A 17,718-nucleotide genomic window follows, 5' to 3' on the forward strand; every position below is an offset into this window, starting at 1 on the left:
ATCTTTTTGGAGTTCTGGAAAGGTCCGTAGTATCTCATACTAAGCTTTGGAAAAAACCTCTCCTTTCCCTTCTTCTTTCTCAGGCCTGCCTTCTCAAAACGTAAGAGCATCCAATCATCCTCCTTCAATTTCAAATTGCGACGATGGAGATCTGCTTTCTTTTTCTGTCTTTCCTGAGATTTTTGCAAAGCCTAGCGGACCTTGGCAAAAGCCGTGTCTAAGTCGCGCGTGTACTCATCCGCTTCAAAAATCTTATCTTTCGTGCTTAGGAAGGGTGGAACCTTCGCAACACCTTCAATAATCTCAAATGGCGCCTTCCCGTCGAAGAGTGTATCGTGTTGTTGTAGGCAATTTCCACTAAAGGTAGATACTTTTCACATTGAGTCTTCTGATCCAAGATATAAGACTTCAATAAGTCTAAAACCACTGAATTGGCAATCTCAGATTGCCCGTCAGTCTGCGTGTAGAAAGATGACGAGAACTGCAATCGCGTGCCAATGTTCTCCCAAATTGCCTTCCAAAACAGACTCGTTATCGAGCGTCCCTATCGGAGACAATCGTCTCGGGCATGCCATGTAATCTCAAAATCTGGGCCACAAACAGTCTCGCTAAGTGATCGGTCTTGACTGTTTTCATCACTGGAATGAAATGAGCCTGCTTGCTAAACCTGTCAATAACAGTCCAGATACCATCGTGACCAATCTGTGTTCTCTGGAGATCAAAAATAAAATCCATTGTAATACTTTCCCAGGGGCAAGTGGGTATGGGCAAAGGTTGTAACAATCCCTGTGCTTTATGCCTGTCAAACTTGACCTTCTGGCATACCAAGCACCTACGTACAAACTCGTCCACATCCTTCTCGAGTCACAGCCAAAAGAAATCTCTCTCTACCCCTTTCATAGTGGTAGCAATGTCGCGGTGACCCGTAAAAGGAGGACAGTGGCATTCGGTCATAACCTTTTCCCTCAACGGCTGTGTAACGCACACCATGGTTTTTTCCTCATTAAGTAGCCATCCCGAATGGAATATCCCGCTACTATCTCCCCATCCCGTATCCATGTGAAAACGTCTGCAAAATCCGTATCTGTGGCATATTGGTCGACCATATCCTCGAAGCTCCTATGGTGAATCGCGGAAATAGCCAAAACCAACGGCTTCTGAGATAAAGCATCTGCCACCAAATTCTTTTGTCCTTGAATATGGACAATCTGGAAGTGAAACTGTGACAAGATGTTCGCCCACCGTATCTGCATTTCCGACAGCTGCTTCTGTGACAAGTAGCGTAAACTTTGATGGTTTGTAAAGACAGTAAAATCCGCTCCGAGTAGGTAGTGCCGCCAATGAGTAAGAGCATGGATAACCGCCAAAAGCTCTCTCTCATAAATTTTGTTGTCAATTCTGGCCTTGAGAACAATCGGCTCTCCTAAGCAATGACATGGCCTTCTTCCATTAAGACCGCACCCAGACTACGACCACAAGCATCACAATATACTTCAAATGACTTCTGCAAATCCGGCAAAGTCAAAACTGGTCCCGTAGTCAATTTCTCTTTCAATGTCTGAAAGGCAGTGACCTCTGTGGGTCCCCATGAGAAAGGGACTCCTTTCTATGTCAAGATATGCAAAGGGGAAGCAACCTCTGCAAATTTTCTAATGAACCGCCTATAGTACAAACACAATCCCAAGAAGCTTCTAGCTTCATGGACATTCTTCAAATCGGGCCAATCACGGATAGTCTCTATCTTAGCCGGATCCATCTGCACTCATGCTACTACTGACACAATGTGTCCCCAAAAGTGTATCTCTGGTAGGAAAAATTCGCTTTCTTCACATTAATCACTAACTTCTGATCTCGTAATGCCTGAAAGACCTGAAGCAGATGATCTCTATGTTCTGCCTCATTCTGGGAGAAAACAATGATATCGTCAAAGAAAGTGCCAACAAATAGCCTGTACTCTCAAAAAATCCTGTCCATCATCCGGTTAAATGTCGCCGGAGCATTGGTTAGGCCAAAAAGCATCACCAAAAACTTAAATAACCCAAAACTCGTCCGAAAAGTTGTCTTGTAGACATCTCCCGACACGATTCGGATCTAATGATATCCACTTTTCAAGTCGATCCTGCTAAAGCACGAGGATCCCTGAAGTCGGTCAAGTATATCATCAATTCTAGGAATCGGAAATCTGTTCTTGATGGTGATTTTGTTGAGAGCTCTATAATCGATGCACATTCTCCAAGATCCGTCTTTCTTCAAAACCAACAACACTAGAGAGCAATACGGTGAAGTACTAGGCTGGACAAGACCCTTTTCCAAGAGGTCTTTCACTTGGTTCATAATCTCTTCACAGTAAGGTGGCCGGTTCGGTGGTGTGCTTCCAGGTATCAGATCAATGGTATGATCTTCAGGACGAGCGAGTGGTAACTCACCTGGCAGGCCTTCTGAGAAGCAATTGGCATGAGCGTGGAGAAAATCTTGCCGTTCTTTATCAAGTTCAGACATATTTGTCCTATCCTCATCACTCAACTCTTTCAAAAAGATCGAATAAACAAACAGACTGGATTTCATTAATTTAGAAATGGCCGAAGCCGATACAATAGGGACAGACTCGCCCTTAAGTTTTATATCAAGTACAATGGTTCTGCCCTTCTCTGTGGTCAATGTCGCTTTCCTCGCCCGATAGTCGACCACGGCGTTGTTCTTGTGGTACCAGGGAATTCCCAAGAGGACATCGCAACCTTCCAAAGGCATTATATAAGAGTCCTCATGCCCCAAATGCCCCTGACAATGCAACCGAAGTTTGCCAATGACAGGTGTAACGGCTACGTCTGTCACGTGACACGTCCCAACCCTATGTGTCTGTGGACAAGCTACACCATAACAGGGTTTCCGTCAAGTCCAGTCAAGTTAGATTAGGAGTGATCTGGCACTTTTGTGAGTCTATTCGTAGACCGTGCATGCCCAGTCACTCAGTGTAGATGCATATCCTCTGGTTGCATAAGCATAAGCATAAGCATTTCCATCAGATTCCATCAGAGTCAGTTTGAAGATTTTTCAGATGACTTTATCCCATTTTTCCCTATTTTTGACATTTTTCACTTATTTATTAAGTGACTTTTGTTGGGTACTCAGTAGGGCAAATTGGGTAAGTTAATTTATAAGCAAACCCAAGTTAGCACAAATTGGCAGATCAGCAAAGACACAGCAGGCTTCCCCAAGCAACAGGTGTCCCACCCTCTCTCAGCAAGAACCCTCTCCATCCCCTTGGCGAGGCCAACCCCTCAAGGCTAGCGTTTTCATCATAGAGCACTTCTCCCTCTCTGGCGTGTCCAAGATCTGCCATCGCCATCCCCCTGGCTGCCCTAGCGTTTCCTCACATGCAAGAGATCGCCAGCAAGTAGAAAAGGCCAGCGTTTGTCACCTTGGTCAGATCAGCGTTTTTGCAAAGTACTAACGCCAGAGGAAACTCAGCCAATGCAGCGTTTCCATCAAGCCATTTGCAGCAGGTTATCATAGCCGGGTAAGGTTTTCTTAAGCACTTGTTTTCAGCCAGAACCCCTCTGCTGTCCAGCGTTTTTCAGCAAGGAATCTCGCCCCAAAAACGCAGCCAAAAAGCAGAGGACAGCAGCGTTTTTCATCACCCTTCCGACCCCGACCAAAACAGTCATTTTCAGCCACTAACACAGCGAGAAAACAGCCATTTTCAGCCACCAAGAAGATCCCAGATTTCAGCCTAAGTCGCCGCCGTCGTCGTCGTCATCGTCATCGTCATAGTCCCATTGCATCAGTCCATTGCATTTGCATTGTACGCATTTGTGCAATCAAGTAGACCACTCTCGCCGACGAGAGTGGGGCCTTCGGAGGAGGGTTTTACAACCTTTCGGTGTCGTATCTCTTCTCTCTCCTTCTCTCAGTCTCCTTCACTTGCACGCACAATCCACTCACTTTGTTCGTGACCACAACACTCTACAGACGGAAAGCTCTCTCTTTCCCTAAGAACTAAAAGGAACCTTGAGCAGTAAAGATCACTAATCTTGAGAAAATACAACATTTATTCCGTTGCACCTTACATTGGTATCAGAGCTTTGGAAGTGTTCTGCATTACTCAAGGAAAGAACCAAAGAATTTTTTTTGCTTGTTGCGGTCGCACAAACCCAAATTTACTTGGGCGTGGAGATTCCTAATCGTGTTTTGTTGAAGAGTGACAGGAATCTCAAGAAAGAAGGGCTTGTCCAACCTCCCCTTGTGTCTCTTTTCACTCATTGAGAGCGGACCGTGCACTTAGCGGCCGGCCAATCGATGTGAGGTGGGAAAAAGCAACCTTGGTGTGAGCGCAAGGCCGCCAAGGGGTGCGCCCGCAGAAAAGGGTAGAACTCGGGTGAAGAGAAGATCCTTCTCCAACGCGATTTGCAAGCGAAAGAAACCCTCAAGAACCTCAAGACCCAAGTTCCTCGTGAACTTAAGAACCAAAGATCCTAGTGCATGATCGTCACCCGAAGCGGCATGGATACTTCGCATTCAGGTGATGAGCATGAGAGAGGCGACGAAGGATTCTCCCCACAAGGAGATTTTTCGAACCCTCCCCCTTTGCCATCTACGCCACGAGTTGTCCTCACTCCTATCGAGATGATGGTCAAGTCGATGTTGGACATGGTGGCACAACAACAAGAAACGAATCGAGTTGCCTTGGCACAACTCGCAAGCAAAGCAGATGAACAAGCAGCAAAGGACCGTGCACAAGAAGCCAAGGACCGCGAGCGCGATGAAAGAAACGACAAACTTGTTGCACAACAAGAAGAGAATCGACTTGCTCAGGAACGTGAGCGCATTGCTCTTGCCGCAAGACAAGAAGAACAGCGACTTGCTCAGGAACGTGAGCGCATTGCTCTTGCCGCAAGACAAGAAGAACAACGACTTGCTCTCGAACGCGAGAGCGTTGAACGAAAAGAACGCAAAGCAGAAAGGGATGCCGAGCGAGAAGCTCAACGGGAGATTCGTCATCAAGAATTTATTTCCCAAGTCCTAGCCTCGAAGACTGAATCACCCAAAGATCGTGGGAGTTCGTCAAGTGGCGCAAGCCACGATGCAGATTCACACAATCCAGTCAAAGAGAAGTTGACTTTCAGTAAGTATGACGGTAAGATGGATGCTACTGCTATTCATTCTTGGTTGCATCAATTTAATGCTTATTTTGCGAGAACCAAGAAAACAGGCAATAGCAAAGTTTTGACGGCAGCTATATACCTTGCCGATGATGCCATAAATTGGTATCAGGCTTGGCAAGAGGCACAGCTAGCCGTGCACCTAGAGGCAGCCGACGATCTCACGCCCCTCTTTTAGTTGGGTTGATTTCCAAGACAAGCTCAAGGGGCGGTTTATGCCACCTCAGTACCTTGCACGACTAACGGACGATTGGCGAGCTCTCAAGCAAAACGGTACGCCGGTTATGTCTTTCTCTAATCGGGTTTTGCAGCTCGGCACTCAATTACGCAAATCGGATAAGAAGCACAAGGAGGCATTTCTTTACGGATTGGACGAGTATATCAAGTATGGTGTCGAGGTACTCGATCCACCCGATCTCAACAAAGCGGTAGCCATTGCTCTTGCCCACGAGATGAAACACAACAAAGGAAAGCCTAAGGAAAACAAGACTTCTCAAGGAACCCCGTAGAATTCTCAGAACACACAGAATGGTAAGAACGGTAAGAATGGTAAGAATGGTGATTCTTCTAGCCCTTCTTCCTCTAATTCCTCGGAAAAGAACTCTAACAATAAAGCACCTGCAAAACCTAAGCTAACCCCTGATGAAAAAGCTTCTCAAGGAATTATAGGAGGATACATCACGAGTGAAGAACAAGTGATTTATGCTAAAGAAGGTAGATGTTTTCAATGTCACATTAAGGGTCACATTAAGAAAAACTGTCCTAAGACAATCCCACCTAAAGAACCAAAGGCACCCACAACTACCACAAACTCTGTCACAACACAACCTGCATCTTCTCATGACTCTGACACACATTGATGAATCTCTCATGAAGTGTTATGGTCATGTAAAAGGACAGCGTTTTATCATATTGTTTGATCCAGGCAATATGCATGATGTGATTAGTCCCCCTCTTGTTGAGAGAGCCCGCCTAGAGGTTAGTCAGAAATCTCCTATCGAGGTTTCAAGCTTCGCTCCTGCTATGGACTCTCTCATCACGAAGGAGTGCCTTGATGTGATGTTTACCATTCAGCAAGCTTCTTTTAGTAGGAAATTTCTTGTGTCTCCTCTCTCAGGATGTGATATGATTTTAGGCATGAAGTGGTTTTGTGAACTGAATCCTCTCGTTGATTGGGAGGCTCTCACTCTCACTTTGCATGCCAAAACAAGTTCCCCCCTCATCATTCGTGCCGAGGAGGGCTTGCATTCTTTGCCTCTCATCTCGCATGTGCAGGTAAAGCGTGAATTACGACGAGGAGCACAAGCGGCATTCATATATGCTGCCCCAGTTTCCCAGAGCATTCAGGCTCCAAGTAAGTATTCGGAGTTGTTTACGAAATTTAAAGATCTCTTTTTGCAGGATGATCTTCCACCTCGTCGTCCACCGCAGCAACCGGAGGACCATCGCATCGAGCTTATGGAGGGAGCGCAGCCTATCAGTAAGGCTCCCTACCATTTGAACAAGTCACAGAAGGAAGAGTTAGAGCGACAACTCACGGAGTTGGTGGCTAGAGGATTCATACGTCCTAGTGTAAGTCCTTTTGCTGCCCTTATTTTGTTCGTTCACAAGAAGGATGGTTCGTCTCGTTTGTGTGTTGATTACAGGGCATTAAACAAGATGACCGTCAAGAACAAGTTTCCAATGCCTTGCATTGAGTATATCCTCGATAGGCTCAATGGGGCAAAGGTTTTCAGCAAGGTCGATCTCAAAAGTGGATACCATCAAGTACGGGTATTCAAAGGCGACATTTTCAAGACCGCCTTTCGCACCGAGCGAGGGCAATGGGAGTATATTGTTATGCCTTTTGGATTGACAGGAGCCGTGGGTACGTTCAATCGTCTCATGGTAGGTCGTTTCGGCGACATGGTAGGTGTATGTGTGTTCATCTTTCTAGATGATATTCTCATTTTTTCTGCATCGTGGGAACAACATGAACGAGATGTTGAAAGGGTACTAACTCGTTTGGATGAGTGTCAGTTGTACATTGAAGCTAAGAAGTCTGAATTTTTTCTTACTGAAGTCACTTATTTGGGTTATATCATTTCTGCAGATGGCGTCAAGCTAGACCCCGCGAAGGTGGAACAGGTTCGTAATTGGGATTCGCTCAAAACTGCATATGATGTGCGTTCTTTTCTTGGTTTATGTCAAGCATATAGTTCGCACATAGAGAATTTTGCACGCATTGCTGCACCTATGACTGATGTTTTGAAAGGGGTAAAGACTCTCCCGCCGTCAGCGCGTAGACTTGCCCGAGGCAGCCATTGAGGCTTTCGCAGCTCTCAAGGTTGCGGTGACAGAAGCACCGTGTCTTATCCTTGCTTCTTGGGATGACCCCTTTGAGGTATGGACTTTTTTACTTTTTACTTTTTTGGGCTAGAGCCGGCAAGCCAGCAAGGAATTGCCTTTGCTTCGCGTGCACGCAAACGAGTCAAAGACAAGTTATCCTGCGGACTTGCCGACAAGGGGAAAAGCGCCTCCATGCCGTATCGTGGTATGTCAACGGGGAATGGAAGCAGGTTTCCCCCTCGGGGGAGTAAAAAGTCTTTTCATGCCATGTTAGTCAGTCCATGTTCCCTTGTTAGTCACGCTACCCGAGGATAACGTCGGAAAATCACCAAACGAATTCAGTGATGCATTTAAGGACCAAGGCTGAGAGAGAGGGACATACCCTTGTAACTCACAGACCGTGCTGAATCCTGCCCAGGTACTCCAGGATTTTCGCCTGGTAGAAAAAGGCCCCCGTCTAGCGGATGTCCGGTAGGACTGCCATACCCAAAGTGGGCGTCGGCTCAAAGGAGGCATCCCGATCCGGCCAACCATGGTCACCAAGGCCCGCTCGGAAAGCCCCAGGACCATGTTAGGCGAGACCGCACCGTACGCAATAACTACAAGCCCTACAAGCTTCAAACACCCTCATGGGCCAGAGCATTGTAGTATCGCGGTACGGCCCCGCAGAGGAATGCTGCAACGTTATCCGCATAGGCACTCCTCAGCTGCGGTCCACGACGACCATTATGGGCCCCACGAGGGACAACCCAACCTGGCAATCGCTTTCCGCTAATCTCCCCTCCCAGGAGTAACACTTCGGTATCTTCACCGCTAGGATTGTTTAACAGCCGTCTAGCATGTTCCAAACAGGGTCGTATTGAGCTTCTGAGATTGTCCAGTTCAGGGCACTGTACCAACAGGTGCGTAAGTGACCTTGAACCTTCTTCCATTCCGCACAACGGGCAAGTCCTCGACTGTGCCCGTTCAATCTTATCCTTAAGCATTAAGCCATCCACTCTTGCTAGTAACAAGACTTTCTCCTCCATCCCACCGGGGTTCTTCCCAATGCTCTGCCTAAAGAGGTATCCACGCGTGTCCTCATACTTCCTCTCGATATAAGGATCAAGGGAGACACATTGATGTGAGTGTTCCCAAAGCTTCCAGCTCTCCTGTCTTGCGGTTTCAACAGAAGCGCCGTTCATATACCTCTCCCCCCAAAACTTTGTCCTTTTACACCAAGTCCACTTCTTGAATTGGTTCCAGTCTGGTATATTGTTAACCAAATCTGCAATCCAAGTCTTTAGACCTGCGTATTTGGTAAAAGCTCGTACCCTCTGTCCTGCACAGTAAGCTGGTACGGGGGGGAGCCCTAACTCCCGGTGAAGTTGTTGCTGCCACAGAACTCGACTTCGCGGCCTTACCGACTACCCACCTCATTCCAGTTGCTATAAGCGTCTCTAATGGGTTCAACTTTCTCATGTCATGTGAACCCATAATCTCCGCTCCATAAGTCGCCACTGGGAAGACGCACGCCTTGAGAAAGGCCAACCTTGACCACATCGGAATTTTCTTAGAGCACAGAAGATGTTTATGGGCATACAGAGACTTACGTGCATTTTCAATCCTATCTTTAAGGATAGTATCGATCGAAACTTCATTGTCTATTAATATGCCCAAGTACCTATACTCCGAAGCTACCTGAATCTCCTCAGGTCCGATGTGAGGCTTGAAGGCAATAAGTTCCTCAAGGTCCCCGTTGAACACGATCGCCTGGCATTTCTTTATGCCGAACTTCATCCCCCACTTCTCCGCCCAACTATGCAATCTATCTAAACTAGCTTGCAACTCCTCCTTAGACTCCGCAAATAAAACTAAATCATCTGCAAAAAGCAGGCCCTGGATCTTCAGGAGTAGGCCTGGAATAGCCACCCCAAGGTCAGTCGCACTCTCATCCAGGATGTCATTAATGAATATATTAAAGAGAGTAGGCGACGCGGGACACCCTTGACGCACGCCACGGGCGATTTGGACCTCCTCACTCAACTTCGCTCCCACCCGCACTCTGACCTTGGAAGATTGGTACGAGGCTCGAAACAAATTCAAGCAACGACCTCCAATCCCTATGGCTTCCATCTTTAAAAAGAGCGCCTCGTGTGGCACTGTATCGTACGCCTTTTCAAAGTCAATATATGCCGCAAACGTCGGTTTCTTAACAACCTTCCGTCTGAGCACAATCTCCTTCAAGGCAATCACTTGTGCCACACACTCCTCCTGAGACCGAAATCCGGCTTGACCACGCAAGAAGAAGTTTCTTTCCTCAAGTTTCACTGCGATCCTATTGATCACGAGTGAGGTCAAGAGCTTCAGAGAGATTGGAATAAGAGATATCCCTCTGTAGTTGTCCGAATTAGAAAGATCACCCTTCTTCGGGATATACACCACTACCGAGGTAGATGATGCCTTCGGCAACTTCCCTGAATCAAACCAAGTACATAGCAGTTTGAAGACTGCTCTTCCCATGTCTGTATTTGGTTTAAATCGATCCGATCTAGTTCCCTTATCTTGCATAAGGATCTTGAAAAATTCAGGGGGAATGCCATCTATCCCAGCTGCTTTATGTCGCTTGATCTTGCGACATACCTCCCGAACTTCAGTCCACCTAATAGAGTCATTGATGCCCTCTATTCTAGGCCAAAGTCGCACAGCATGGTTATGCCAGTGTTCTGGGTCCTTGCTGTGCCCGGAGGGATCGGCGAAGACGCGAGAAGCATGATCCTTCCAAATGTCTCGGATCTTCTCTTCGTCCGCCTGCAGCTCGCCGTTCTGGTCTCTTAGGGGTTGAGCGGGCCCTCCTTTTCTGCTCCCCCCTAGAACGGCTTTCATATGCTTCCACCAAGCATACCACTCCTTGCGTCTTGCCAATTCAACGCTCTTGAGCATGAATCGTTTGAGAGCCTCTCTCTCGCTTCTCTTCGTTTCAGCTCGCGCCTCTTTTCGGCACTCAACAAACTTCCTCCACGCCCTATCTTCACTAGAGGAATCACTCTCTGCATGCCGCAGAGACTTCCAAGCTTCCCGTCTTCGGTTGATGAATCTCCGGGCTCTCGGGTCTAGCCTAAAGCCTCTATTTGGCCTCTTGGGAGGCCTTACGGAGAACGCACCAACATCTCGAGAGACTCTTTCAGCTGCCTCCTCAAAGCTCTTCGACTGGCGGTTCACCGCCGCCTGCGTGATTTCCCCTTCCTCCGTTGCTTCTGGTAGGGAATCCCAGAAGTTGTGGTGCAAAAAGAGTTGAGCCGCTGGTTCAATTCTAGTCGCATCAATGGAGGGGGGGGGGGGGGGGGGGGGGGGGGGGGGGCTCCGCACACACCGCATCACAAACCAACTTCACCTTAACAGGCCAATGGTCCGACAAATCCACCGCTCTCTAGACACTGGCATGGCCGAGGAACTGAAGGGCCAGATCATTGGCCAAAAAGAAGTCAATGTCTGATCGCCCTTTACCACGGGAAGAGTGATACGAGAGTCCAGAGCCTCTCGTTTGGACAATCTTAAAATCAAGGTCTTCACTCCCCAGCCATCTCTTCATCGGGCCTCTCGTTTTGAGGTATGGACGGATGCGAGCAATGTCGCCATAGGCGCTGTGCTCCAGCAGCATGGTCGCCCAGTAGCTTTCCTTAGCCGGAAGCTCAATAGTGGAGAAAAGAATTATTCAGTTTATGATAAAGAACTTTTATCTGTCATTCACTCTCTTAAGCATTGGAAGCATTTTTTGTATGGTAGAGAGTTTACAGTGCGCACACATCATCAAGCCCTCAAGTGGCTACAGTCTATGCCTAGTGCACATTGGAGTGATCGCCAAGCGCGGTGGTCACAATTTTTTGAGCAATTTGGCGGTTTGATTGAGTATGCCTGGAAAAGCTAACCCTGTTTTGCAGATGCGTTGCGTCGCAAAGGACAGATTTTGGCTCTTGCGCCAAGAACCACTTTTTCTGTACAAGGTGAGTCTTTTGACAGCATGAAGAACCAGTATGCAGATTCGGAGTTTGGTAAGTATTGGTTGCAGGCTCTTGCTTCCCAAGGGCCCAGCAACTATCTCATTCGTGATGGATTGTTATTTTTTCGTCAGCGTCTATGTGTGTTGCCCTCTCTAAGGCCAGTCATATTGCATGATGCACGACTCTCTCACGGGTGGGCACAGGGGTATGAAGACCACATTGGAAAAGGTTGAACGATTTTTCTATTGGCCTAAAATGCGAAAAGATGTGTTTAGTTATGTCACACATTGCACTATATGTCAAAAAGTAAAAGCTCCTCGGGGTAAGCAGCAAGGCCTCTTGCTTCCGCTGCCTATTCCCGAGGGACCTTTTCAGGATATCTCTATGGATTTTGTGACTAACTTACCACCAAGTCAGCATTCACAGAACACTCAATGTTTAACTATTGTTGATCGTTTCAGCAAATTCTGCACGTTGATTCCTTGTAAGGCCACAGTTACTGCACAAGATGTTGCACGATTGTTCATAAAGCATTGGTACCCCCTCTGTGGTTTGCCAAAGTCCATTGTTTCAGATAGGGATGTTAAGTTTACGTCCAACTTTTGGCGTACACTCTTTGAAAATTTTGGCACAAAGTTGAATTTTTCATCCGCTTTTCATCCACAGTCAGATGGTCAAATGGAAATTTATAATCAGTTAGCTTTTGATGTGTTGAAGTCTTATGTTCATGATCAGCAGTCTCAATGGGAGCTCTATCTTCCATTGGTACAAGCTATTCTCAATGATTCCTTCTCTTCTGCTATTGGTCGAACTCCGTATGAGACAGCTTTTGGCCGCCGATTCCAGTCATTGTTGACTCGATCGGTCAGTCAAATGCCTGATGCCAATGCTGAGAGTCAGTCATTGGATGAGATTTCTGAGAGTGTGAAGCTTCGTCTAAGCAAGGCTCAGGAATCTTATTCTCGACAAACTAACAAGCATCGTCAGGAGGTCTCGATCAAGGAAGGAGATTGGGTGTATCTACGGATTATGAAACAGCGTCTTAAGCAAGTTCGAAAGAAATGTCCTAAGTTATCTTTTCGTATGTATGGTCCATTTCCAGTCATCAAAAAGATTAATGAGGTTTCAATGAAATTAAAGTTGCCTAACTCATGGTCAATGCACAACGTTTTCCATGTTTCTTGGTTGAAAGTGTTTCAGGGAACACCTCCAAAGGACGTTTCGGAAGAAGAAGAACAGGAGATCATCGATGAAGCAGAAGTCATGGAGCCGGAGCAAGTCTTGTTGCATCAGTTTCGCCATGGTTCAAAGAAACAAGTACGACAGTATTTTTTGAGGTTCAAAGATCGAGGAACCCATGAAGCGGTGTGGGTAGACGAAGAGTTCTTCAAGGATTATCTAGAGTTGTTGGCAGACTACAAGGAAGCCATGCAGCTCGGTACCAATACCTCACTTTAAAAAGGAGAGGATGTGACACATCCCAACCCTATGTGTCTGTGGACAAGCTACACCATAACAAGGTTTCTGACCACAACACTCTACAGACAGAAAGCTCTCTCTTTCTCTAAGAACTAAAAGGAACGTTGAGCAGTAAAGGTAATTTCCATGCTCAACAACTACAACAATGTAGTAAAGATGAGCTGCTCGCTGCTGCTGTAATCCCCTCCCTACGCCTTCGCCCTCCCCCCTCCCTCCCCCCCCCCCCCCCCCCCCCCAGCGCTGCCCGCCTGCCCCCCCGCTAGCCCTCGCTACCCCCCTCACTGCTCTGCTCGCCCACGCGCTGCCCTAACCCTGCTGTAGCAGCTCGCGCTACTGCTGCTGCTGCAGCCCCGCCCGCCTTTTCCGCCCCTGCCGCCAGCTGCCCTCCCCTTGGTGCAGTCGCTCCCGCCATTGCCGCCCCCGCCTTTTGCTGCCAACGCTCCCGCATTACCCCCCCCCCGGGCCCGCCTGCTTTTTATTTCCTCCCAGTTGCATCCTGCAAATCGGTACCTACAACATTGAGTCCATTTTGGGGCAGTGCTTTGCGTGCCAAGTTGCAGATTCCGTCCGCCGTCCTCTTCTTACGCCATAGCAGTAGACACAGATGGATGCTCCAGCTTCGCCACAGAGGGACTCGCCTGAAGCCCCCTCGCCCGACCCCGCTAATCCCACCATTCGACTTGCTCTTTCGCCGACAGAGCAAGCGAGCCTTGCCACAGAGGTAGAGCGTTTGCAGGCGACTTCGGTCATCTACAAGGTTCTCGGCACCCGACCTAGCAGAGGAGAGCTGCGAGACCTTCTCCAAGCCCACCTTCTCGCAGAGGTGGGCAAGATCTTGGATGTCCAGATTCTCGGACGAGGGTACTACCAAATCAAGTTCGAGACCTCCGAGATGGCCTCCAAGTTCATAGCTATGAGTCCACTGGCCATCCGAGCATCGCGCGCCCACTTTCGACAGTGGCGACATGGTTTTGACCCGACTTCGGAAGTGCTAGTAGAGGAGGCAGACATACCCATCTCAATCTACTTTCCGGGTTTACGGAGGGAGTACCTACCACTTCTCTCCAAGATTGGCTCCGCCATCGGGACTGTCTTGGAGACACCTCGTACGGCAGCATCAGTAGCTGCCAAGGCGGCTGGCATCCCCTCAGTTAGAGTTTTGGTCAGAGATACCCACACGCTCCCGAAGGTCATCCTTCTGCCTCGGGTGAGTGGGGGTTGGTTTAGACAAAGTGTGGAGTACTCGGGTCTCCCGAACCAATGCTTCATTTGCAGACAGATGGGCCACCTAGCGAAGGCCTGTCCACGGAGGAGGCCACGACCTGCAACTCAGCCTCAGTCTCAGCCTGCCAAGGCTGGGCCGCAGCCTCAGCCAGCGGCACAGCACACAGATTCAGAGCCACCCTCCAAGACTGGGGCTCCAGCGGAGGAGGGGTGGCAGCAGGCCCGTGGCCGTCGACGCCAGGGGCCACAGCGACAGCCTGGCACTCAGAGTGGCCCTCAGGTGCCTACTCAGCAGCAGTGGGTTCCCACTGGGAACCGCTTTGGTCCTCTTGAGCAGGAGGAGCCCCTTACGCCAGCCTCCACCTCCGCTTCACCCTCGCCAGCCGCCCCACCTTCAGAGTTCTCCTCCTCCTCCTCATCCTCCCCCCCGCCCTCTGCTCCCGTCCACTCCCCACCTCGCCCCTCTACCTCTGTCGCCCCACCCCACTTTTCTTCCCCTCCGCCCCCGCCCCCAGCTCCTCCTCCCCCCCTTCCTGCTCCAGTACCACAGTCGACTCAGGAGACTAGTCCCTCGCCGGCGGCTAGGAGATCTCTTGGCAGTGCCTTTGCCACGAGTCGCCTAGCGAGAGAGGGTCAGCCCTTCTTGCGGCCCCCTCTGCAGATTCAAACATCTTCCCTTGCAGCTATCCCTCGTGGTCAGACGAGCATTGACCTCCGACGCCGCTGGGATTTCTTCGATTACGGGTTCACTCGCTTTCTCGGCGATTCCGCAGTAGACCACGAGGCAGCCTGCTTCAGGGTCCATGCTTTGTTCCTCGCCGCTAGGGGGACAGAGGCCTTGGACTCAGCACTTGGTTTCTCCTTCCCCCTCTGTGGTAGGACCGAGACAGAGTAGTTCCTCGACTCAGTGGTGGGATGGTTGCATACACAGGTTCTCGAGTTCTCTCACCACATGGGAGAACTTGGAGTTACAGATTTGCTGCAGACTTTGTGGCCACTGGCCAAGTTTGCGGTGACACCCCCAGACTCAGCAGGATGTAGGCACATTGTGGTGTACTTTTTTGTTGATACGCAGTGTTTGCCTTGCTATGTATACATTCATGAGGACTCCTGGACAGAGGAGGTTGCTTTACGCACGGCTCGCTCTGCTTGGGCTTGGGCTAGGCACTCACTGCAGTCTCGCCTATCTAGAGGACGCTCGGATGCAGATTACTCCCCATCCAAGCCAGCCTCGAAGATAGCCCGTCTTGCTGCTGCGGCAGCATCAGTTCTCTCTCGCTCCCCATGAGGATCGGCTCGTGGAACGTGCAGGGATTAGGTGGGCCCCAGTTTCAACGACAGCGGGGCCGATTGCGTCAGGAGCTTCAACGTTGCCTTGTGGGAGGAGAGATTGATCTCCTTATGCTTCAGGAGCACCATCTGTCTGAGAGCCGCATTCGACGATGTGGTCAGATTTTGCGTGGACGATATGATACCTTTTGGTCAGTTGCTTTTGGACCTGGAGGCATCCAAGGTGGGGTATGTATGACTATTGCGGACTCATTGCAGCAGGGCATTGTGGGCAGAGGGATTATTGTGCCAGGCAGGGCTCAGTGGATTACTATGCAGGTTCAGGGTGGCCTTGTGGGCTTCCTGAACATCTATGCGCCCAATGTGGTGAGTGCTCGTGCAAAGTTTTGGTCACAGATTGTTGAGTCTTTGCCACAGGCTGACCATTAGTGTGTAGGAGGGGACTTCAACATGTTGGAGGACCCTTCTGACAGGATCGGAGGCAGCCATGCTACTGTGCATGGAGTCGAGTTAGCAGCTTGGGAGAGGTTGTGTATGACTTTGAGGGTCTCGGATACATGGCAGCATTCTGGCTTTGTGAGGCCTCCAAAGAGTCTTGCCTTCTCTAGATCGGACCGCAGAATGGGAGGAGTGAATCTATCGCGAATAGATCGCTTCTACACTAGTGACTACTTCAGTGACTTGGAGGGATCAGTGGGCATCCTGGCAGGGACATCCTTCTCGGACCATGCACCAGTGATCCTCACAGTGGCAGACAGGCAGAGGAGTGGGAGCACGATGCTTCGCATCCCAAAGCGGGTCTTGTTGGACTCAGCACTCAAAGAGAGGGTAGAGACTCTCTGGACACAGGGCATGGATAGCCAGGCTCTACCTGCAGACAGAGTGGCCTTAGGCCTAGCTCAGCTTAGCCACTTTTTTCTCCAGGAGTCTCTGGCTCGACTGGCTGCAGCGAGAGAGGAGGAGCAGCGTCTCAGACGAGGCATTGCTTCACTACAAAGGATGCAGGAGCAGCATCCAGACAGTCCATGGTTGGAGGAGCAGTTACAGCAGACTCGACAGGACCTTGCTTGCACAGAGGAGAGGCGTCATGAGTTTGCCTTTCACCGACAGGCATCTCAGTGGACTCAGGTGGGTGACAGAGTGACAGGTGCTTTCTTTGAGACAGTGAGACCTCGGCACTCGCATGCCAAGGTCAATCAGTTGAGGAGTCCCGATGGGTCAGTTGTTTGTGAGCCCGAGGATATGCGTGCAGTTGCTACTGACTTTTACCGTGAGTTACTGTCGGATGAGCCCCAGTCAGAGCGGCAGGATGCATGCAGGGAGCAGGTTTGGGCACAAATGCCTTGTCTTGTGACTGAGGAGATGCGCCAGAGGCTAGAGATGCCTCTTCAGCTTGAGGAGCTGCACACGGCTCTTAGGGCCCTCCCTCATGGTAGCTGTCCAGGTGAGGATGGGCTGACTCCCAGCTTCTTCTTGGAGTACTGGGACCTGCTTGGCCCAGATCTTTGTAGTGCCTTTCAGTACATTTTGCACACAGGAGTGATACCGGATAGCATGAGTGAGCGCCTGATTTACCTCATTCCAAAGGAGGGTGGCTCCTTGGATAAGATTCGACAGTGGCGCCCCATCACCATCCTCAACTCAGCCTACAAAATTCTTGCCAAGACTCTAAGTTTGATGATTCGGCCACTTTTGGAGAGCCTTATACATGGGACTCAGATAGGTTTTGTCAAGGAACGCAGTATCCTTGACAACATCTTCACTTTCTGGGAGGCTTCTGCCCTAGCACGGCTCCTTGGGAGGACCTTGTGATTCTTCTTCTCGATTTTGAGAAGGCATACGACAGAGTTGACTGGGACTTTCTAGAGGGCACTCTACGCAGGATGGGCTTCTCAGATGCTTGGATCAGAGGGGTGTAAGCTTTGTACAGACAGGCTCACAGTCAGGTGCTTTTGGCAGGAGGTAGAGGTGAGCGCTTCATGCTCACACGATCGGTCAGACAGGATTGTCCTCTTGCCCCCTTTCTCTTTCTGTTCTATGCGGAGGCGATGAGCAGATTTTTGGTGTCACAGCAGGTTGGTCTGAGGGGCTTAGCACTCCCTATACGGGGGGATGAGCTTCTGGACGTTGAGTTTGCCGACGACTCAGCCTTGTACTTAGACGGCCAGGAGGCCAATCTACACAGATGTGAGCAGGCTTTGGAGACCTTCTGTTGTGCATCGGGCGCACTGATCAACTAGAGAAAGACAGTGGCTTTC

At 49.5% G+C, this 17,718-nt stretch overlaps 1 protein-coding gene across 2 annotated transcripts in view; it reads right to left on the reverse strand.

The window, feature by feature from the left end:
• Positions 1-17,718, reverse strand: part of LOC147440882 (HNH endonuclease) — a 76,054-nt gene that overhangs the window by 43,455 nt on the left and 14,881 nt on the right. The window lies entirely within an intron of this gene.

Source organism: Adiantum capillus-veneris, chromosome 15 (assembly GCF_014529385.1).
Source record: "Adiantum capillus-veneris isolate H3 chromosome 15, ASM1452938v2, whole genome shotgun sequence".
Lineage (NCBI taxonomy): Eukaryota > Viridiplantae > Streptophyta > Polypodiopsida > Polypodiales > Pteridaceae > Adiantum > Adiantum capillus-veneris.